A 23,334-nucleotide genomic window follows, 5' to 3' on the forward strand; every position below is an offset into this window, starting at 1 on the left:
GTGGTGGTGAGGTGTTTTGAATTAATTGGTGGTGAGGTATTTAGAATTACGTGGTGGTGAGGTGTTTTTAATTATGTGGTGGTGAGGTGTTTAGAATTAGTTGGTGATGAGGTGTTTTGAATTATGTGGTGGTGAGGTGTTTTGAATTACTTGGTGGTGAGGTGTTTTTAAATGACGTGGTGGTGAGGTGTTTTTAAATGATGTGGTGGTGAGGTGTTTTTAATTTCGTGGCTGTGAGGTGTTTTTATTATGTGTTTTATGGTGGTGAGGTGTTTTTATTACGTGTTTTATGGCTGTGAGGTGTTTTTATTACGTGTTTTAAGGCTGTGAGGTGTTTTTAATTTTGTGTTTTATGGCTGTGAGGTGTTTTATTATGTGTTTTATGGCTGTGAGGTGTTTTCAATTTCGTGGTGGTGAGGTGTTTTTAATTTCGTGGTGGTGAGGTGTTTTTATTACGTGTTTTATGGCTGTGAGGTGTTTTAAATCACTTGGTGGTGAGGTGTTTTGAATTACTTGGTGGTGAGGTGTTTTGAATTACTTGGTGGTGAGGTGTTTTGAATCACTTGGTGGTGAGGTGTTTTGAATTACTTGGTGGTAAGGTATTTTGAATTACGTGGTGGTGAGGTGTTTTGAATTACGTGGTGGTGAGGTGTAATCGTCCCAAACTTCCAGTCTGCACCTACCGCTCCCCTATGTATGTGCTGAGGGGTTCTTTCTTGAAAAAAAAACATTCAACCTAAATCTTCAACCTAAATTGCCTATAAAAATGTAATATCACAAACACAACAAATACATTTGTGCAAAGTAATTGTTTGTATTGTGATTGGTGAAAATCATGACAACACAGCAACTCAGGTACAGTCATTAGCCTCAGTTAAAATAAGCTCGTTGCTCAGTATCGACGCGCGAGCTGAGCCAAGCTAGTATATATATATATATATATATATATATATATATATATATATATATATATATATGTATGTATGTATATATATATATATATATCTATATATATATATATATATATATATATATATATATATATATATATATATATATATATATATATATATATATATATATGTACCTGGAAGGAGAGGGGAGCCATGGCTAGGTTTCGATAAGAATCGCATGGACGGTGTGGCTGCATTGCTTAAATTACTCTTGTAACAGGGAAACTGTCAGAATAAGTCGTCTTGTTGAACGTGCATTGAGGAGGCAGTTGTATTGCCTTGATAGTGTGTATAGAGTATGTTTCTTGTGTAAAACCTCCCGTTTCCTTGTGAAGCTGGGTGAGGACTTGAGAATAACGGCACATGGAAAGCACATTGTATTTTAAAAGGAGACAGCATGAGCTGTTTGGACAGTGAACTGCAGGCCACGGCAGCAATATCAGCTGCAGAGTCCCAGAGAGGGGCATAATACAGACGTGGAGGGCGATTGAGCGGGACGCACCATCCAAGAGGGTGGTGCCAGAGTTTACCGGAGCCATAACCGCACCTGAGCATGGCAGTTCTGTCCAGTGCAGTTGGAGTTCAGTTCTGCAGTGTTCAGTTTAAGTGCAGTTCACTTTGAGTTCAGAGTGCTAGTTTTGTACTAGAGTGCTAGTTCTACAATGTGCAGTTCTTGTTCCGTTCCGTTTTGAGGCACGGTCTAGTTCAGTCGGAGTTCTGTTCTGCTCTAGTTATGTTGGAGTGAAGTTTGAACTTGTGAAGAGAGTCGTGAGGACATGCCCTTGTGTCACCTTCAAACCTCTTCACCTCCACATCCTGAGCTGCACGATAACCACAACTATCTCCGCACTGCAGCAGTAACCATCACCGAGTCTGCACATCATCCAGCTTTGTACCAGCCGTAAGTCCTTACCTGCCCCATTGTTTCTTGTGATTCTGTTATTTATTAGCAGTGCCATAATTATGTTAGGCTTTAGTGTTTTATTCCTTTCGATTGTATATATGGATGTGCAACACCCGACGTGTAGTCCTTTGAGCACCTGGTATATTCCAATTAAATATTTATGAAAGTTTTGTCTCCACGCATTATAACATGTTATTGTTAGATCAGGTCATTGAAAGGATCAGACCGTGCATAACATTATAACATGTTATTGTTAGATCAGGTCATTGAAAGGATCAAGCCGTGCATGACAGATGTTTATAGGTAGTAGGTTGTAGACAGCAACTGCCCAGGGTAGTACTACCGTTGTCTTGGGAGTGTTAAAGTGGTACCCAGAACCATCTTGCACTCTCCGTGTCAGGATTGCAGAACTTTCCTTCACTTTCACTCAAACGATATCTACCGGGCTAGCTTCAATCTCTTTCTCTGGTCGGCCGTTGGGGAGGTGGGATATTATTAGTATTGATATTGTTTTGCAATAACATTAATAATATGCTACAACTGCCCAGCTGGAGGTATTACAAGTGTATCTATGTCTAACACGCACAGTTTTATTACCCTTATAAGTAATTTAATAAAGTATTTTGTCACAGCAGACCTCAAGTTTAATCTCTTCACCAACTCTTTGATCTGAAAGCAGCTGTATGGTTTGTGTCCACACTAGACATGCTTCTTTTGCTAATTTAGGAATATATGGATACTTTGAACCTCAAATAAGAAGTCAAGGACATCTATTGAGCTTTCGGTTCTGTCTGGCACAAAGCCTTGCTCACACAGCTGTCTGCCAATGGCATTCAAGGTCCTATGCTTGATTGGCTGGCAACATTACTCTGTACATGTGCACAGTATGTTTTACTGAATACCATTAGCTCTCCTGTGTCATCCTTGGAGGCTACTATACTGTCTCCAGGTGCACTGCATTGAGACCAAACCTGTTTTTTTGTCTCGATTGATGACCTCTTTCCCTCCTTGTCAAATGCTTTGCTCCACTTTACAGACGATTCTTCTTTCTGCTGTACAGTTGATCACATCAGTGACAGCCCGAAGTCTGACTAAATCCATGTCTAAAGAACTTGAAAAAATATTTTTCAAATATTCTGAACATGATGTTCAATGCAAGCAAGTCTTATACTTTGAATCCTTTCCTTGCACAGACAGGATAGCTCAAAGGTAGTGCACTTGTCTTTTGACTGTCATCTGGATTTGATCTCTGACCTAATAATTGACTAGCACACTAGTGTTTTGCAATCAGGATGCTGCAGAAATGAGTGTCATCTATCGCATGGGACGTTAAGCCAGATATCTCATCTACAGGAATTGCCTGGTGGATGCAAAATATCACGTGGTACCTTTCAAAAAAAAATCGATCATTGCATGCTTGTACCTTGCCCATGTGCAGGGGCATGACACAAAGACCTTGGGAGAGGCAATGATACAAACTTGCAGCCGTGTGCTGCATATAGACGAGTAAACGGCTTTGTTAGTTTACAAAGATTGGTTGACAAATTCGCCAGTTTACTTTTGTGATCAACCTCTGACAGAAGTAGTATTTCGAGCTTAATGGTCTAACTTTCAGCCGATAATGTGTCTTCAGTACACTATATCTCTAAACTATCCTCCAAGGTATAAATGCTGCATTTCAATACTCCATAAAGCTAAGATCTTTGTTGGTCATTCTTAACTTGGAACTTTGTAAAAGACATTTTCAGGAACTCTAGCATATAAGACCCATCACTTTCACTAATACTAGTATTGTATTTCACAAACATATTGTATGTCTGTCTGTGAGTCTCAATGAGGAAGTAAAATGAAGTGAAACACGTGAAAAAAGGATATTTTATCATATGTAGTTGTTGTTGCTGCTGTCTTCATGATTGTGGTTATTGCTGCTTGGGTGCTCCTTCTGCGTACTATTATATATTTTTCGATTGCTTCAAAAAGTATTACTATACTGTATATATAATTTTGTGTTCTCCTCTCGTGTCTTCTTAAAGGGTTCCTGCAGTAACAGAATAATTAATGAATTGTACCAAGTGGGACAGATGCTCGTCTTCCAATGGAGGGCGATCGCAGTTCGGGTGCATCGGGTGATGAAGTTGATTTTCAGTTTAATTCGATGGAAAAATATTATCACTAGCAGAGTGTCTGCCATATGCGTGATCTTGTTCCATGGGTGTAATATGTTCTTCTGACACATCCCCGTACGTGACAAATTGGAGGTGACGAAAAACGGGTTGGGAAGAATCGAAAGCGGGTTTATATTTTATGTATTTATTAGACGTGATCGGAAGTGAAGTGATACTACGTTTGGAATCCTGGAGAATTATTACATGGCATTCAGCGAGGGAAAGTTCATAACATGCGGCCTTGCATATTGTCCTAATACCCCTAAATAATTGGGTTGTGAGAACACATGAACGAAAGTAATGAAAAAGTAGAGCTACAGTCAAAGTACACCACCTCAATGCCAAATAAATAAATAATAATCGTAATATTGGCTAATAGCATACCTAAACAACCACTGTTTCATCCGAATCTGTAACTTTTTGAAAATTAAATAATTAATCGATTAATTGATTAATGAATAAATCAAAAATACCCTTTACAGCCAAATCACTTTGTCATTGCTGTGTCAAAATATCAGCTCCCTAGATCAAAAGGTGCCTGAGATATTGCCCAGATGAGAAAGAAGATAAATAAGTATTGAATAAATCGATAATAATTAAGTAATTAATCAATTAATTGATTAATCAAAAAATTAAAAAATATAGTTTTTGCCAAAGGACGTGATCACTATTGTGCCCCAATTTCAGCTTCCTAACCCAAAGGATGGCTGATATATCGCCCAGACAACCAAACAAACAAGAAAACAAACGTGGAGTTAAAACTGAGTACTCCCTTTCAGTGGACATCATTGCCGGGCCCCCTTTGGCGCCCGGTGAGGATGTCATGCAGCGCCTGGAGATTGAATAGGATAGGAGTGGTGTACAAAAATCACAGGAGACAAGTACAAACTGGGAAATTAATCTTAAGCCCTATTTAACTAACACAAAACCACCCTCCATGCAGTGAAACATAAACAACCTTAAGCTCACGGGTTCCCTGCTTATGTACATCAAGATGTCTTCTACACTTCACACAGTCCATGCTAATCTATACATTCCTATTTCCATTATGGCAATTCATCCTCTACTCCCACAAACGTAATGCACACACACACACAGACACACTGAAAATGCAAAAACTGAAAATGAAAATGGACTAAAATAATGAAAAACTGCAAACCACCTTGCATATCGGCTCAAGCTCACTACATCTATCAGTCTATGTGTAAGTCCTTGTGAGTGCAATGGAAAGGAAACATTGCGTTTTGAAAATTTATCGTACTTTCCATCCAATACGGGTTTTGACGATATCTGCAGGTTTCAGAAACAACACGGATGAAAACCATGAAATGCGGGTATGCATCAATTTATTTGGGCGGTGTATAGGCAACAAACCGCTGCCTCGATCGCTCTCGAAGATAAATAAAAAGAAATCTCGGGTTACACGTACATTAAAGCAAAAATATGTGTACTGCTTATGTGTACTGCTTATGTGTAATATGTGTACTGCTTATGTGTATGTGTAAAGTATGTGTACTGCTTATAGTGGCTTCAGAATGTATTCACACCCCTTCACTTTTTTCACATTTTGTTGGGTTACAGCATGAATTTAAAATGGATAAAATTGAGATTTTTTTGTCATCGATCTACACAAAATACCCCATAATGAAAAAGTGCAAACATATTTTTAGAAGTTTTTACAAATTCATTGCATACTGATGGACGCAAACATGCTGAGCCTAACATGGCAAGAACTCATGTACCACCTTGATGTCCTGCGCACGACAAAGTGAACTCACATTGAAGTGTATTGATGGTGTGCACAAAACTGAAAGGCATCATTGTATTATTTGTGATTCTAAATATTTTAACAACCAAAGTTGTCCGAGTCTTTCTGGAACATCCTGTGCAGTACATATAGTAACATCTGAATGGAATCTAAAACTGCATATTAAATGAGTAGAGTTGGGAAACAAAGCCGGGATATGGTGGTAGCTTGATTTGCAAGTTACATGTTAGTTTTGCAAATCTCTTCATGCATTCTCTGTTTACTGTGTGCAATCACCACTTTTGAGAATGGTGGCTGATTATGACAAAGTAAAAATTAATAAACACATGTGGGTATGTTCTTGCAGCTTGCCATGCGTTCATGCTATGTGTAGGGAGAGTTAAATAAATAAATACATAAATATGACTGCCCTTACAAAGAACTTCGATAAAGAAAGAGGCCATTATTCCAATGACGTCTGTGCAATGGTTGCCAACCTATATGGTTGTGTGCCCATGCTCTACCCTTTTTAAATGCTGAGCATCAAGCAAGGAAGCAGCACCTACCATTTTTCAGTCTTTGCCATAACTCAGTCGAATCAGGTTCGAACCCGCTGACGTTCCTCCCCTCCACCCCCACAACTCCCTCCTCCCCCTAACCCTAATAACAACTAACCCTAACCCCCCCCCCCCCCCCATGATGAGAGTGAACACTCTAAGCATTATCGAGTCTGGTGACTCAGCAAAGTTATTGTTACTAAAATAAAAAGAGGGAAAAAATGACTCTCGGTTCCCACTCGGAAAATTTTTGGCTTTAAAAAAAAATGGGGAGGGCTTTACAAAAAAGTGGGCGGGGATCCCCCTCCCCACCCACCCTTTCATCCACCCAACAATCATTCCTTTGAGGCAATAGAGTTTTTGGCCCTCATACTTTTTGGTATCTAAAGACAAGGCAGAAACATGAGGCTTTCTTTTCTCTCAACAGATAGGTATAGGTAGGTTGGTGCTCTAGGATTCTTCTATCGCCTCTTTCAATTTTGCCCTTTCTGCATCCATCTCTCCACACATCTTCATCCCAGATTATTTCAAAAATGTTTCCTTATCTTGCTCATTCTAACTGTGTAATATCTGTTCTGCTTATGTGTATGTGTAAAATATGTGTACTGCTTATGTGTATGTGTAAATGATGTGTACTGCTCATAGTGGCTTCAGAACGTATTCACACCCCTTCACCTTTTGCGGGTTTCAGAAATCGCCTCCTTCAATTTTGCCCTTTCTGCCATTCATCTCTCCGCACATCTTAATCCCAGATTATTTAAAAAAAAATTCCTTAACATTGCAGCTTTATGTATGGTGTCACTTATTCAATGTTTCATACATATCAAATCCCTCTTAATATTTTCTTTTCCATACAAGCATCGCATTTGATTCTGACGCACATTTCACTCATTATTATATGTTGGAGAAAAACGTCTTTCCAAGTTATTGGCAAGGAGCCCAAACTTTTAACATTCCTACCAACACACAAGGAGTCAGCCGGCTTGGCAGGGCAGTGAAGAACTGAGAAAGTTAAACCAAATCAGGCCCTCGGGTTTGCAACTGGCAACTCCGCGCATCCCTTCTCTACCATCCCGCTACCTCAGCCTCACAATATTTCAACCCAAGGTAAAAGGTGAGGCCAAAGGCTTCGGGCTAGCCAAGGCAGTGTGGCAGGTCCATGCCTGCTGGCAAAGTCTCAAATGTAAACTTATTTGCCACTCGGAAGAACATCAACAATGAATGAAGAAAAGCACAGCCCTAGAAATCAATTATGAGTAAAAATGTTTTTCTTTTTGCCAGGCTAATCACCTGGCATGCCGACAAACATCCAGATGGCTAATGAGGCCCAAGCAGCCCCACTCATCACTTACAACCCTTTTCCGGCCCTACCTCATGCAAATCTTAACCAGAGCATGCAAATAACCACACAGCACAATCCCTACTACAGAAGGCCATAGCCTCTGTGGAACTCTTCACTCTCAGAATGTATGTTTGAAAAACTCGCTAATTTTAGTGCTTCGTTTCACATACGCTACTCAAATCATTTGCATTATGTGGCTTCCATACCTTCGATCCATCGACAAATTCCTCACCGAGACAAAACACAAAATGACCTCAGCTAAACCCTGAATACCCAAATTTAAGAACCTAAAATAATTAATTGTTGAAGTGGTATTTCATTGGTATCGCTTCCGCAGACAGCTAACTGTTCTATTGCAATGTGAGTTTTTGCAACAGCGGTCCAGACTCTAACTGGGAAGCCCGAGGGTGCAAAGCAGGAGACTAAGCCAATGCACAATCCCATCACAGAAGGGCACATTAACGCTGCAAAGTCATCTGCTCATGGGGCCGTAAAAGCTGGCACGGTGATATTTATTAAGGGAAGGCCAGCGTGGTTAGTGCCCAAGCCAAATCATCTTTTCCCCATAAGGACTCACACTTCTCCCCAACAGCAAGAACGCAATGCCTAGGTGTCGGTCTCTTAAAAACATTGCCTCGGGCTAATGCAGGATCTGGTCATGAGAACACATTTTCACACCGTGGTAAGAGATTAGCAAGCCCACATCAATGAAATAAGATAAAATGAAAAAGAAATAGAAACTTTTTCTGTCTTCCAAACCCCAGGAAAAGTTAAAATGTTTGATAGTTTTACATATCAATAGTGTCAGATTCAAATAAATAAATGTTGGTCAAAGTAAGAGACAGCAGGTTGAATTCCAGCTTCGCAGATCGAATCACCATGCTGATGCCACACTGTTTTTTTGTAATCTTCTCAAACATCCTAGATGCAGCGCCACATTGAATAATTTATTTTTATTTTTAAAACCTTAAACAAAAACAAAGTGCAGTTTCGTATTGATGGGTAACAATGTGGAGTATTGTAGCGGCTACCGCTGGGTTTTCACAATCGCCTTGCACCTATCAAGGACGCGGAGCGATCACCATGCCGGGCTCGTCCAGGACGCCCGGGCAGGCTCGCCCTCAACTTGCCAGGCCGCAGCCAGGACGCTGGGCCACGCCCCCTCTCGCCTTTCCTGGGCAAACGCTCCTGGATAATATGTATATATATTGCTGCCCGATAAACGGGCTTTTCAGAGTGCCTGAGTGTTTGGTTTGATTAAAGCAACTCGGATGAATTCCAGCTTTTTGTCGCGTCCATTCTTCCGATCGACGTGGGAGCCCCAGCTCCTTCAGTATAATGTTTTTGCCATTTCGAGCCTCACAACAAGTTCCTTAAGGTATCGTCATGGAGACTCAGAAAGTACCTTACATGTCATAATAAAGTCACCGTGTTACCACAAAGCTGGCAGACATGGAGTCCAGATGACAACAGTAACAACAAAAACTTTACGATGTGTTATGCTCAGCAAAAATCACTATTCCACACTGCTATCTGAGAAATTATTCACTTGTACTCTCTTCGTTATCAAAACAAAATGGACGCAGTTTCCAGTAAGTGGCACCATGAGGTAAATCCGTTTACAAGTTCTTGGCCTAATCATCATAGAGCAACATCACAGATTTTCAGTTCAATCGACATATTCACAATCTAATTTTCTTTCCTAAAGCTCATTAACTCTGCCACGGAAGGGGATGGATGTTATGTATTCACTCCTGTTTGTTTGTCTATGAACATGATATCTCAAGATATGGACGGGTTCGGACAAAACATGGTGGAGAGGTTGGGTGTGTGACAAGGCCGAATTCATTCGATTTTGGAAGATCCGAATCCGGATACGAGAATTTTTTTTTTTTTAAGTGATTCTTCACTATTGAGAGATGGGGACAAAAACGATATACAGCATGATATCTCAAAAAGTTGTGGATAGATTCGGACAAACCTTCGTGGAGAGGTTGGGAGTGTGACAAGGAAGAATTGTTTGAATTTTGATGAAAATCCGAATCTGGATCCAGATCAGAGAATTTTAAAGTGAATCTTCACCATTGAATGATAGGGCTAAAACCGATATAAAGCATGATATCGCAAACAGTTATGGACGGATTATAACAAAACTACGTGGATGATGATGGTGGTTAAGCGACAAGAACAAGGCGATTTCATTTTAGTTCAGGTCCGGATCCAGATCCGGCCTATCAGTGGGATACCAAACGTAAACTGTTCAGCCTGGTGGAGGTATGCGCTCTACCGAGTGCCCTTCTAGTTTATTTTGTAATTTTAACGTCGTGCCATGGAAGGACCTATTAAACTGCCCTATACACCTTAACATGGCACGAATTTAGAAACATAGGAATTCTTCTGGATTATTTGTAGTTAGTTATCAACTCAGGAGATAATGACGATCATTTTGCTGTATTGCATGCCACATCGGGAATCTCCAATATTAAGTATTAACTGCCTCGTTACAATGTCATTATTATTTTTCTTATTTATTTTATAATTGGAATGCCATGCCATGGAAGGACCTATTAAGCTTCTCTTTACACCTTAACATGGTACGCGTTTAGAAACATGGGAATTCTTCCAAATTGTTTGTAGTCCGTTAGCCTAAGCAACTCAGGAGATCATAAAGATCACTTTGGTGTATCACATTCCACATCAAAAAGCTCCAGTAGAATTCAACGAAAAACATACCTCACACACACAATCCTCATCCATTGATCAGCTATGACCTATCCATGAATACAAAATGGCGCCCATGACCCACCTGACCAGAAATTTCTCGGCCACGCTATGTTGTTACTTCTAGTATATAGGGACTCCAGCAACGGCTGCCACCATTTTAGCGTGGTGAAATCAACACTTTAGAAAGCCACTGCCAGTTGTGATACTGAGTAGTCTGCATAAATGCCCTTCAATTACAAGGAAAATCTTAGCAACTATGCTAAACATCATTATAAGGTGAAAATGGATTTGATTGTGCTAGAAAAGTGCCCTTATAAGCATCCATCAGATGTTTGGATTGGCAATCCCAAGTCATGGCCATTTCACTATGGCCACTCATTGAGTATGCTATCACGTGTATTGCTACTTGGTACTGGTAGAAAGCTACCGTGAGTTGTGTTTTTGATATATCAGAGTTCCTGAAATAATTTACTTCTGCATAACAGAATATCAGTAATTGCTATGCATAAGTAATTTTTCAAAAGTTATTTGACACCTTAAATTCGAAATATCAAAATAGATTACATTGCTTGATGTGTGGTGTTTTGAGCAGTGCCATCTTAGTCTTAATTGTGAAATTTTTTACTTATTTTCAATCAGTTTGATTTACTCTTTGGAGTTCACTATTTCACTGATCAAGGCAAACAAGGTTTAAAACCCTGTCATGTGTTTTAAAACTATTTTGTGAATAACTGAACCATTCGAATGCACCATTGTTTAGGGCAAGAAGAAGAAGAGAAGGTTTGAAAGCCGATATCATGATACAGGGAAAAAGTTTGAAAGCCGATGTCGTGATACAGGGAAAAAAAGTTTGAAAGCCGATATCGTGATACAGGGAAAAGGTTTGAAAGTGATATCGTGATACAGGGAAAAAGGTTGAAAGCCGATATTGTGATACAGGGAAAAAGGTTGAAAGCCGATATTGTGATAAAGGGAAAAGGTTTGAAAGCCAATATCGTGATACAGGGAAAAAGTTTGAAAGCCGATTTCGTGATACAGGCAAAAAGTTTGAAAACCGATATTGCGAAACAGAGAAAAAGTTTGAAAGCCGTTATCGTGATGCAGGGAAAAGGTTTGAAAGCCGATATTGTGATACAGGGAAAAGGTTCGAAAGTAATATTGTGATACAGGGAAAAAGTTTGAAAGCCGATTTCGTGATACAGGCAAAAAGTTTGAAAACCGATATTGCGAAACAGAGAAAAAGTTTGAAAGCCGTTATCGTGATGCAGGGAAAAGGTTTGAAAGCCGATATTGTGATACAGGGAAAAGGTTCGAAAGTAATATTGTGATACAGGGGAAAAGTTTGAAAGATGATACCGTGATACAGAGAAAAGGTTTGAAAGTGATATCATGATGCATGGAAAAAGTTTAAAAGCCGATATCGTGATACAGCGAAAAAGTTTGAAAGCCGATGTTGTAATACAGGGAAAAAGTTTGAAAGCCGATGTCGTGATACAGGGGGAAAATTTGAAAGCCAATATCGTGATACAGAGGAAAAGTTTTGAAAGCCGATGTCGTGATACAGGGAAAAAGTTTGAAAGCTGATGTCGTGATACAGGGAAAAAGTTTGAAAGCCGATGTCGTGATACAGGGAAAAAGTTTGAAAGCTGATGTCGTGATACAGGGGAAAAAGTTTGAAAGCCAATATCATGATACAGGGGAAAAGTTTTGAAAGCCGATGTCGTGATACAGGGGAAAAGTTTGAAAGCTGAAGTTGTGATACAGGGAAAAAGTTTGAAAGCCGATGTCGTGATACAGGAAAAAGTTTGAAAGCCGATGTCGTGATACAGGGGAAAAGTTTGAAAGCTGAATGATGTTGTGATACAGGAAAAAAGTTTGAAAGCCGATATCGTTATACAGGGAAAAAGTTTGAAAACCGATATTGTGATACAAGGAAAAAGTTTGAAAGCCGATATCATGATACAGGGAAAAAGTTTGAAAGCCGATTTCGTGATACAAGGAAAAAGTTTGAAAGCCAATATGGTGATACAGGGGAAAAGTTTGAAAGCCGATATCATGACACAAGGAAAAAGTTTGAAAGCCGATATTGTGATACAGGGGAAACGTTTGAAAGCCGATATCGTGATACAAGGAAAAAGTTTGAAAACCGATATTGCGAAACAGAGAAAAAGTTTGAAAACCGATATTGTGATACAGGAGAAAAGTTTGAAAGCCAATATCATGATACAAGGAAAAAGTTTGAAAGCCAATATGGTGATACAGGGGAAAAGTTTGAAAGCCGATATCATGACACAAGGAAAAAGTTTGAAAGTCGATATCGTGATACAAGGAAAAAGTTTGAAAGCCGATATCGTGATACAGGGGAAAAGTTTGAAAGCCGATATCATGATACAAGGAAAAAGTTTGAAAGCCGATATCGTGATACAGGGGAAAAGTTTGAAAGCCGATATCATGATACAAGGAAAAAGTTTGAAAGCCGATATCGTGATAAAGGGAAAAAGTTTGAAAACCGATATTGTGATACAAGGACAAAGTTTGAAAACTGATATTGTGATACAAGGAAAAAGTTTGAAAGCCGATATTGTGATACAAGGAAAAAGTTTGAAAGCCGATATCATGATACAAGGAAAAAGTTTGAAAGCCGATATTGTGATAAAGGGAAAAGGTTTGAAAGCCGATGTCGTGATACAGGGAAAAAGTTTGAAAACCGATATTGTGATACAAGGAAAAAGTTTGAAAGCCAATATCGTGATACAGGGAAAAAGTTTGAAAGCCGATTTCGTGATACAGGCAAAAAGTTTGAAAACCGATATTGCGAAACAGAGAAAAAGTTTGAAAGCCGTTATCGTGATGCAGGGAAAAGGTTTGAAAGCCGATATTGTGATACAGGGAAAAGGTTCGAAAGTGATATTGTGATACAGGGGAAAAGTTTGAAAGATGATACCATGATACAGAGAAAAGGTTTGAAAGTGATATCATGATGCATGGAAAAAGTTTGAAAGCCTATATCATGATCCAAGGAAAAAGTTTGAAAGCCGATATCGTGATACAGGGGAAAAGTTTGAAAGCCGATGTCGTGATCCACAGTGAAAGCAGAAGCTTCGTAATGCACATTGTCGTATTGCTACCGATACAACTACATATGTATTATGTATGCCAAAAAATAGAACCTCCGTGAATAGATTTTTTTTTTTATTGTTTGTACCCTTGCTTCAGCCGTCTGAGATAAAGCATCATGCCCAAAATCTGTGAAGCTGTGTTTTCACCAACCACAACCTCAAAAAAGGAGTAAGGTTATCTTTCTTCAAGTTTCCTGACAAAAGGAAATCCTCTGAAAGACGTGACAAGTCTGTGATATGTTGTTGAATGATGCAAGTCGTTGAATGATACAAGGAAAAAGTTTGAAAGCCGATATCGTGATACAGGGTAAAAGTTTGAAAGCCGATATTGTAGCGGTTACCGCTGGATGCACACAATCGCCTTGCACCGGCCAGAACACGGCCAGACGCGCCTCTCCCGGGCATGCCCGGACTCACTGTTCCCGGGCACGCCCGAACCTCCTGGGCACGCCCGGTCTCGTCTTTCCCGGGCATGCCCGCTCTCGCCTTTCCAGGGCTCGCCCAGAGCGTCCGGGCATGCCCGCTATCGCCTTTCCAGGGCTCGCCCAGAGCGTCTGGGCATGCCCGCTATCGCCTTTCCAGGGCTCGTCCAGAGCGCCCGGGCACGCCCAGCCTCGACTTGCCAGGCCGCAGCCAAACACGCCCGGGCAGGTCCAGACTCGCCTTTCCAAGGCTCGCCCTTGACACCCGGGCATGCCCGGTATAGCTTTTGCCGGGCAAACTTCCCGACATAAATGTGTATATATATTGCTGCCCGATAAAAGGGCTTGTGAGAATACCTGAGCTGTTTTGTTTCAATAAAGCAACTCGGACGAATTCCGTCTTTGGTCGCGTCAATTATTTCGACTCGCGTTGGAGCACAGTTCCTTCATTGGTGACCTACCGACATGGATACGGCAGTGACGCTTAAACTGCCTACCTTCTGGGAGGCTCACGCGGCTGTTTGGTTCGCTCAGGCGGACTCTCAATTCGCCCTGCGAGGCATCACCGCGGACGACACCCGCTTCCACCATGTTGTGGCGGCGCTCGGTTCCGCCACCGCGGCCCGCGCCTTGAGCCTCCTCGAGCACCCGCCGGCTGCTGACAAATACGATGCGCTGAAGACACTCCTCCTCGACGCTTTCGCCCTCTCACCGGCAGCACGCGCACGGCGCCTGCTCGCTCTGCCCGAGCTCGGCGACACGCGCCCGTCCGAGCACATGGACTATATGCTCTCGTTGCTCGGTGAGCACTCTCCGGATTTTCTGTTCCGCGAGCTGTTCCTTCACCAGCTGCCTCACCCGGTACGCCTCGCCCTGGCTGGCACGTTGATCACGGATTCCCGCGCCCTCGCCAGGGAAGCCGATAAGATCTCCTCGGCGGGCCAGCACATCGGCGCGGTTACCTGGAGCCCGCCGCTGTCCGAGGCGACGCCCACGACACCCGAGCGCCCTGCGCGGTTGGAGGCCGAACTGCCGGTGCAACTGGCGGCCGCCAGGCCGCACCGCCCGCTTCCGACATGACGGCCGGGGCCTCCACCTGACCGGGCGTGGTGTTATTACCACGCCAGGTTCGGACACAAGGCTCGGACGTGCCGGCCCCCGTGCACTTTCGGCAGGTCGGGAAACGGCCGGGCCGGCGTTCATTCCCAGCCATGAGCGCCGGCCACTCGGGCAACTTGCTGTTTATTCGGGACAAAGCGTCTGGGCGGTGTTTCCTGTGTGACACCGGCGCCCAACGGAGCGTCATACCCGCCTCCGAGCAGGACAGGCGGGACGCCGTTTGCGGCCCCTCTTTGGTCGCTGCTAATGGCTCGGCCATACGCACTTTCGGCCCACGCGTCGTCACCCTCTGCTTCGGCAGCCAGCATTTTCAATGGACTTTTGTGACCACCTGCGTCCCCATGGCTTTGCTGGGCGCTGACTTCCTCTGTGCGCACGGGCTGCTGGTCGACGTCAAACGTCGTCGCCTTGTCAACGCCGAGACCTTCAGCTCCCTGGCGTGCACGATGAGCAGCTCCGCGCCGACCGAACTGGCGTGCACCCTCCCGGCAGCGAACGAGTTCACTCGCCTGCTCGCGGAATTCCCGGCCCTCACGCGGCCGACGTTTTCGGCCGTCGCGGTGCGGCATGGGATCGAGCACCACATACCCACTACGGGCCCGCCGGTCTACGCCAGGGCCCGCCGCCTCGACCCGGCCAAGCTCGCCATGGCGAAGGCCGAGTTTGATGCGTTGGAGCACCTCGGCATCGTGCGGCGCTCCGATAGCGTGTGGGCCTCGCCACTGCACATCGTGCCAAAGCCGGGGGGTGGATGGCGCCCGTGTGGCGACTACCGCCGTCTCAACGACGCTACCACCCCCGACAGGTACCCGATCCCGCATATTCAGGACTTTTCCGCCCGTTTGGCGGGACGGGTCATCTTTTCGAAAATTGACCTGATACGGGGCTACCACCAGGTACCTGTCCGGGCGGCCAACGTCCCGAAGACGGCCGTCATCACGCCGTTCGGCCTGTTCGAATTTTTGCGGATGCCGTTTGGCCTCAAGAACGCGGCCCAGGCGTTCCAGCACTTGATGGACGGCGTGCTGCGCGACCTGCCGTTTCTTTTCGTCTATCTGGACGATATCCTCGTCGCCAGCACGTCCCGCGCCGAGCACCTCCTCCACCTCCGAACACTGTTCGGTCGCCTCAGCGAGCACGGCTTAATTGTCAACCCGGTCAAATGCCACTTCGTTGCGACGACCGTTGACTTTTTGGGCCACCGCATCACCAAGACCGGGGCCGTGCCGCTGCCGACCAAGGTCGAGGCCATCACCACGTTCCCGCATCCCCGTTCCATCAAGGCCCTCCAAGAGTTCCTCGGCATGGTGAATTTTTATCACCGATTCGTGCCCCGCGCTGCTCAGCTCATGCGGCCCCTTTACGAGGCCCTCCGGGGAAAGCCGGCCAAGCATGACATTGTTTGGTCTGCGGCCATGGACGCGGCCTTCGCCAGCGCCAAACGGGCCCTCGCCGATGCAACACTGCTGGCTCACCCGGTGCTCAACGCGCCCATCGCCCTCACTACGGACGCCTCCAACTATGCGGTGGGCGCCGTCCATGAGCAATGGGTGGACGGGGTTTGGCAGCCACTCGCTTTTTTCAGCCGGCAACTCTGGCCGAACGAGTTAAACTACAGCACGTTCGACCGCGAGCTGCTCGGGCTATTCCTGGCCGTTCGCCATTTCCGACACCTCCTGGAGGGCCGCCCGTTTACGGCTTTCGTCGACCACAAGCTGTTGGTCTACGCAATGGCTAAGGTCACGGAGCCGTGGTCGGCCCGCCAGCAGCGCCACCTCTCCGCCGTGTCGGAGTTCACCACGGACATCCGGCACGTCGCCGGCAAAGACAACGCCGTGGCCGACTGTCTTTTCTCGGGCCAGCGCGAACGCGGTCCACCTCGGCGTGGACTTCGCGCTCATGGCGGCCGACCAGACCACCGACGCCTCGGTGCAGGCACTCCGTGCGGCGGACACGGGCCTCCGCCTGGCCGACATTCCCTTCGCGGGCACCGTCCTGCTCTGCGACATCTTCCAGGGCCAGCCTCGCCCCATCGTGCCCGTTTCCTGGCAGCGCCGCATCTTCGCCTCCATCCACGGCCTTTCTCACCCGGGCCGGAAAGCTTCTCAGAAGCTGGTGTCGGCGCGTTTCGTCTGGCACGGCCTTCGACGAAACATCCGCGACTGGGCCAACGCCTGCACGGCCTGCCAGCGGGTCAAGGTCCACCGCCACACCCAGGCCCCGCTGGCACGTTTCGCCGTGCCTGAACGGCGTTTCGACCACGTCCACGTGGACCTGGTGGGTCCCCTGCCCCCCTCGCGGGGGTTCACCCACCTGCTCACCATGGTGGACAGGACCACCAGGTGGCCGGAGGCCATGCCCCTCACCTCCACCACCACCGCCGACGTGGCGCAGGCGTTCATCGCCACCTGGGTTGCGCGCTTCGGCGCACCAGCGGACATCTCGTCCGACCGCGGCCCACAGTTCACGTCTGAGCTTTGGGGCGCGGTCGCCCGTTCGTTGGGGGTCACGCTGCACCGCACCACGGCCTACCACCCCCAAGCCAACGGGTTGTGCGAGCGGTTTCACCGCTCCATGAAGGCTGCACTCATGGCCGGCCTTCAGGACGACGGTTGGGCCGACCGGCTGCCGTGGGTCCTTTTGGGCCTTCGCACGGCCCCCAAGGAAGACCTCCAGGCGTCCGCCGCCGAGCTCGTCTACGGCCAGCCGCTCCGCGTCCCGGGCGAATTCGTGCCCGACGCTACCAGTCCCTGTTCCGCCGCTCGCCAGCGCTCGGACCTCCAGGAGGCCGCCCGACGATTTGCCCCCGTGCCGACGTCCCGCCACGGTGGCCCCCAGTCCTACGTCCCCCCCGGCGCTTCGCACAGCGGAGTACGTCTTTGTGCGTCATGACGCGCACCGGGGGCCACTCCGGCCGCCGTACGACGGGCCCTTCCGGGTCCTGCGACGGGGCGACAAGTCTTTCATCGTCGACTTCGGCGGCCGGCCGGACCGGATTTCTGTGGACCGCCTCAAACCGGCGCACATGGACGTCGACCGACCACCACGGTTGGCCCTTCCTCCGCGGCGAGGCCGCCCCCCGTCCACAGTTCCCCCCGCTCGACCACCCACCACCACGTCGGACCCCTCCCAACGACCCTCCAGGGGTCGCTTCGGCCGGGTCATCCGGACCCCCCTTAAATTGACCCTGCCGGTGCAGGTCGATTATGGAGGGGCGTGTGTAGCGGTTACCGCTGGATGCACACAATCGCCTTGCACCGGCCAGAACACGGCCAGACGCGCCTCTCCTGGGCATGCCCGGACTCACTGTTCCCGGGCACGCCCGAACCTCCCGGGCACGCCCGGTCTCGTCTTTCCCGGGCATGCCCGCTCTCGCCTTTCCAGGGCTCGCCCAGAGCGTCCGGGCATGCCCGCTATCGCCTTTTCAGGGCTCGCCCAGAGCGTCCGGGCATGCCCGCTATCGCCTTTCCAGGGCTCGCCCAGAGCGTCCGGGCATGCCCGCTATCGCCTTTCCAGGGCTCGTCCAGAGCGCCCGGGCACGCCCAGCCTCGACTTGCCGGGCCGCAGCCAAACACGCCCGGGCAGGTCCAGACTCGCCTTTCCAAGGCTCGCCCTTGACACCCGGGCATGCCCGGTATAGCTTTTGCCGGGCAAACTTCCCGACATAAATGTGTATATATATTGCTGCCCGATAAACGGGCTTGTGAGAATACCTGAGCTGTTTTGTTTCAATAAAGCAACTCGGACGAATTCCGTCTTTGGTCGCGTCAATTCTTTCGACTCGCGTTGGAGCGCAGTTCCTTCAATATCATGATACAAGGAAAAAGTTTGAAAACCGATATTGCGAAACAGAGAAAAAGTTTGAAAACCGATATTGTGATACAGGAGAAAAGTTTGAAAGCCAATATGGTGATACAGGGGAAAAGTTTGTTCGTATAGAAAATAACCGTATAGAAAGTAACCAAAACTGGGAATCACTGGAGTTCAGGATTTTTTCAGAAAATCGAACGACATTTGGGTGAACGACATACTCAACAAAAATTATGAATGGTATCACACATGAGCGACAGTATAATACACAACTGTTGTGACATTTATAAGTTATGCTGTTCAACTACCGTCAGCGAAGAGACGGGTTCAATGTCAGTTTTTATTGAAAGCACAAGCAAGCTTACATTCAAAATATCAATATTTATTACTGATCAATACACTGAAGCATAGGCCGACTATTCTCCTTAAAAGGACTGATGAAGTAATCAACTTTTGTCGATTTCTTTTAAAAATAATCAAATATCTCAGTATAACGCGCAACGTCATTCATGCTCACCTTGTATGTATGTTCCTTTGAGCTGGATTTTAAAACCTTGCTTTTGTTCATTCTTGTAATTGGAAAATGCTAACAGTGCTGCACATACAAAGCAAAATGGAGGAAAATAATTACAACGAGAACTTCAACTCACCGCATCTAATTTACCAGTAGAGAATACACGACAAGGGTCCACATCAGTGAGGGTAGTCTCGTTCGTGGCTCAATAGTCTGTTAACCCTTTGTACATAGCTCTGTGGATACATTACTAAGACATGCCTAAAAGAAAATAAAGTCGTTTCACTTGAGCTGGAGTTAAGAGAGAAGTTGATGAAAAAAAAAATGTAATGTCTAACCGCAGGATGATCGAATGTGAATAGCATTCGATGGAAGGACTTTAAACTGATGCAAGCTCAGCATTCACTCTTGACAGAGGCTCGATCATGATTTGCTTGCAGTAAATCGAGTGTTAAAGTTGCATTCCACTGATGAATGACTCTATACTGCTCAAGCAGCAATGCTGGGGTAAAACTTGATTGGGGGGTTTGCAAAATGCTACTCAATATATTGTTGTTGTTTTTCTTGTTTGTTTTTCCACATACAAACCTATCTATTCCTTCACAGCATTGAACTATCAGGTTGTTAGCAAGGCCTTGAAGGTGGTGGAGCAGCAGGAATTCCCTTTTAATGGAGAAGCTTTTTGTGTTCATGTGCATAAGCAGGAGCACAGGATTAAGCGATCAGAATAGGAATTGTAAAACGTGCATCCCAACCTTTGATTGGAGGCAACAGATGCATAGGGAAACAAGGGGGAATCAGGACACCCTCCTCTAGCAGCTATTCTTGGCTCGTATAAAAAAACGCCGAAACATCAGTTCAAAATTTTATTTTAGTTCATCAGATATAACATATTGATCAATTAAATGGCAACACGTTGGCCAAGAATAATTGCTCGAAGAGATGTCCCAATGCACCATAGTGTCTCCTATAGTTAACCTTTTTTGTATACTTGGTCAAGGCTCATATAAGAGCTAACACATAGAACATATCATAAAGGGAGAGGGGAAGGAGAGGGAAGCACAACAACAATAGGGAACAGGGACATCGGGAAATCTGTGGAAGGGAGAGGGCTGGGACGGGGTACATGGGATAAACAAAATGGACACAACAAGGACTTTCAGGAAAAACTACGGAATTTGAAAGGGGGTGGATTTGGGATGGATTAACGGGAGTAGAAATGATCAAGGTTTTGGATGGAGGAAGATAAGAGATGGTGGTGAACAGCTGTATTGAAGACATGGAGGGAGGAGTGGGATTAAAGAGAGTGTGGGAGTTTGTTCCAGAGGCGGGAGAAAAGAGGAATGAAAGAGTGAAGGTGAGCAGAGAGCCTAGATTTTGTCGGTTTCACAAGAAGAGGGTTGCGGGCAGATCTTGTGCAACCTGCAGGAAAAATTGGGGGACAGAGCACAGACAGAGCAGGAGGAGCAAGGCAGGAGAGGAGTCGGTAGAAGACAGAAAGACCACCAACCTGCCTGCGGTGAGTGAGTGAAAGGCCCTCAGAATCAGCTTCATCACGGGAGATTCCATTGATTCTGAAAGCTTTGGTTTCAACCACGTGAAGCCGAGCTAGGTGTGAGGCAGGAGCACTGGCCCAGAGGGGAGAGCAGTATTCCATTGAGCTGCGGATGAAAGCCTTGTATGTGGTGAGGAGCTCAGAAGTGCACAGAAAGGACTTTGCACGACGGAGGATGCCCAGTCGGTGACTGGCTTTAGAGGCCAGCTTGGAAATGTGGTTTTCCCAGGAAATATCATGGCAGATAGTGAGACCCAAAAGCTTGAGTGACAGAACTTCTTCAAGAGGATTGTTCAGAAAGTAGATGGGAGGGTTGTCCAGATGGTCTTTTCGGAGAGACAAAGTGTGAGATTTGTCAGGATTGAAAGACATGTTCCACTTTTTTGACCAGTTTGTGATATTGTCCAGGTCTGCAGAGAGTGAAGAGGCTGCTGCCTGCTGATCTGAGGGTTGAGATATGGAGCGGCAGAGAGTGGAGTAACCTCACTTGCTTAGTCCTCTGGCATACAACTTCATAAATGTCTGGTGGTACATCTAATACCTTGAAGCATCTTTCACCGGTGCCAGGTTAAAATAAGAAATAGTATCTACGGTTTTGTTCAATAATGCTTCTTTGAAAAAATTCTAAAGACACAAGAACTTCGACAAAGAGAGATACCTGCAGAGTTGACTAACAACAGGCAGATAATCAGAAGCATCATTCAAAATGCCTCGGTCATGTTTAATTACAACCTCAACCCCAAAACTTTCCTCTGCGCACGAATGATTTACATGTTGTCGTCTCTACCTCGAACAGCGTGCTTTAATTACACAGGAAGCCTCATTATGGCTCCCGCCCGTTGCAAGCCTCCAGAGGCCCCACGTACATTAACGCTCATGAGCCACGGTATACATCAGCATATCCAACTGTTGGCATGGTAGTTTCCATTTGTTTCCCTCTTCCTCAAATTTAAATTCCATTTCTCTCATTTATCATGAATACAATACACATTTTCACCACGTGGTTATATGCTAATGGTGGTTACATGAAGATATGATCTAGTTTTCATTTCATCTCCGATGAAACCTCTTCATCTTCCTGTCATCGTTTATTTTGTGACTGTTGTTACATATTAAGCTTAGATATAAATGAGAACATACAATATACTAACAGGGTTAAAGGAAATTTGGCCCATCACTCCCATCTCAGAGTACTAATGAAGCTTTCATGGAAGAAATGCAATGGACAACTTTTTTTTTTTAAATCGTCCTATTTCACGAATAAACTAAAGAGTGGCGATAACATAACAGCAAAAGAAGCAAAATGCATAAAATGACTAGACTCGGTAGAACGCATATCTCCGCTGGGCTGAACAGTTTACGTGTTGTATCCCACTGATAGGCCACATCTAGATTCGAACCTAAACCGAAATCTAATCGGCTTGTTCTTGTCAACTACCCAACTCATTCACCAAGTTTTGTCTGAATCTGTCCACAACATCTTGAAATTTCTTACTAGATATAGTTTTTAGCCCAACATATGAGTTAGGGTGACTGTGACACCCTGCCAGGACCAAAAACAGCACCTGGCAAAGGACCCAAACGCTTGAGTGACAGGACTTCTTCAAGAGGATTGTTCAGAAAGTAGATGGGAGGGTTGTCCAGACGGTCTTTTCGGAGAGACAAAGTGAGAGTGTGAGAGGAAGTGAGAGTGTGAGAGCAAGTCAAAGTGAGAGTCCCTCCCATAGGGAGCCAACAGATATCCAGTAAGGAAATGGTGTCTCCAAAAAAACACCCATCCGGTATGGACCGGTTCAAGTCATACCAAAGACTTTTAAAATGGTACATGCTGCTTCCTTGCTTGAAAAGGATAGAGCACTGACAATCCTCATTGGTTGGCAACCATGGGGAGGAGGAAAGTCCTCTTGAGGAAATGCCCCACTGAGTACGGTGAGAAAAGAGGCACCATTGTTATGACGTCGCTGATACCAAGAGTATCCCAGGAAGTGATGGTGGTGACAGCACTTCCCCAAGCTCAGTGGCTGTGTTAAGTGTTCGTCTCGTCAATATGTCCGTGTGTGTGTGTGTGTGTGTGTGTTTGTGTGTGTGTGTCAGCTCTATTACAAGCCTTAGCTCAAGTATATAAAACAATAGGTCCCCCGTCGCTGAAGTGATGTGAGTTGACAAAGTGGAAGACGCAAGGCGGCCATCTTGGATTTTGACGTGGCGACCCAATTTTCAATAGCGTTCTTCCTTATGCGTAGATACACCCACACACTAGATTAGAAGTTAGTAGTTCGTTTATTTTTCAAGATATTTCGCTCACAAGGTTCAGACATATATATGGTGGCGGCCATCTTGGATTTTGACGTGGCGACCCAATTTTCAAGCGCATTCTTCCTTATGCCGAGATACGCCCACACA

At 45.6% G+C, this 23,334-nt stretch overlaps 1 long non-coding RNA gene across 1 annotated transcript in view; it reads right to left on the reverse strand.

Annotated features, from left to right (window-relative positions):
* The window catches only part of LOC137434679 (uncharacterized), a 276,381-nt gene that overhangs the window by 41,453 nt on the left and 211,594 nt on the right, over positions 1-23,334 (reverse strand). The window contains exon 5 of the long non-coding RNA XR_013624540.1: positions 19,380-19,457. This is a non-coding gene — a long non-coding RNA (uncharacterized LOC137434679). The remainder of the gene's footprint in view (positions 1-19,379; positions 19,458-23,334) is intronic.

Source organism: Myxine glutinosa, chromosome 9 (genome assembly GCF_964187855.1).
Source record: "Myxine glutinosa chromosome 9, kmMyxGlut1.1, whole genome shotgun sequence".
Classification (NCBI taxonomy): Eukaryota; Metazoa; Chordata; class Myxini; order Myxiniformes; family Myxinidae; genus Myxine; species Myxine glutinosa.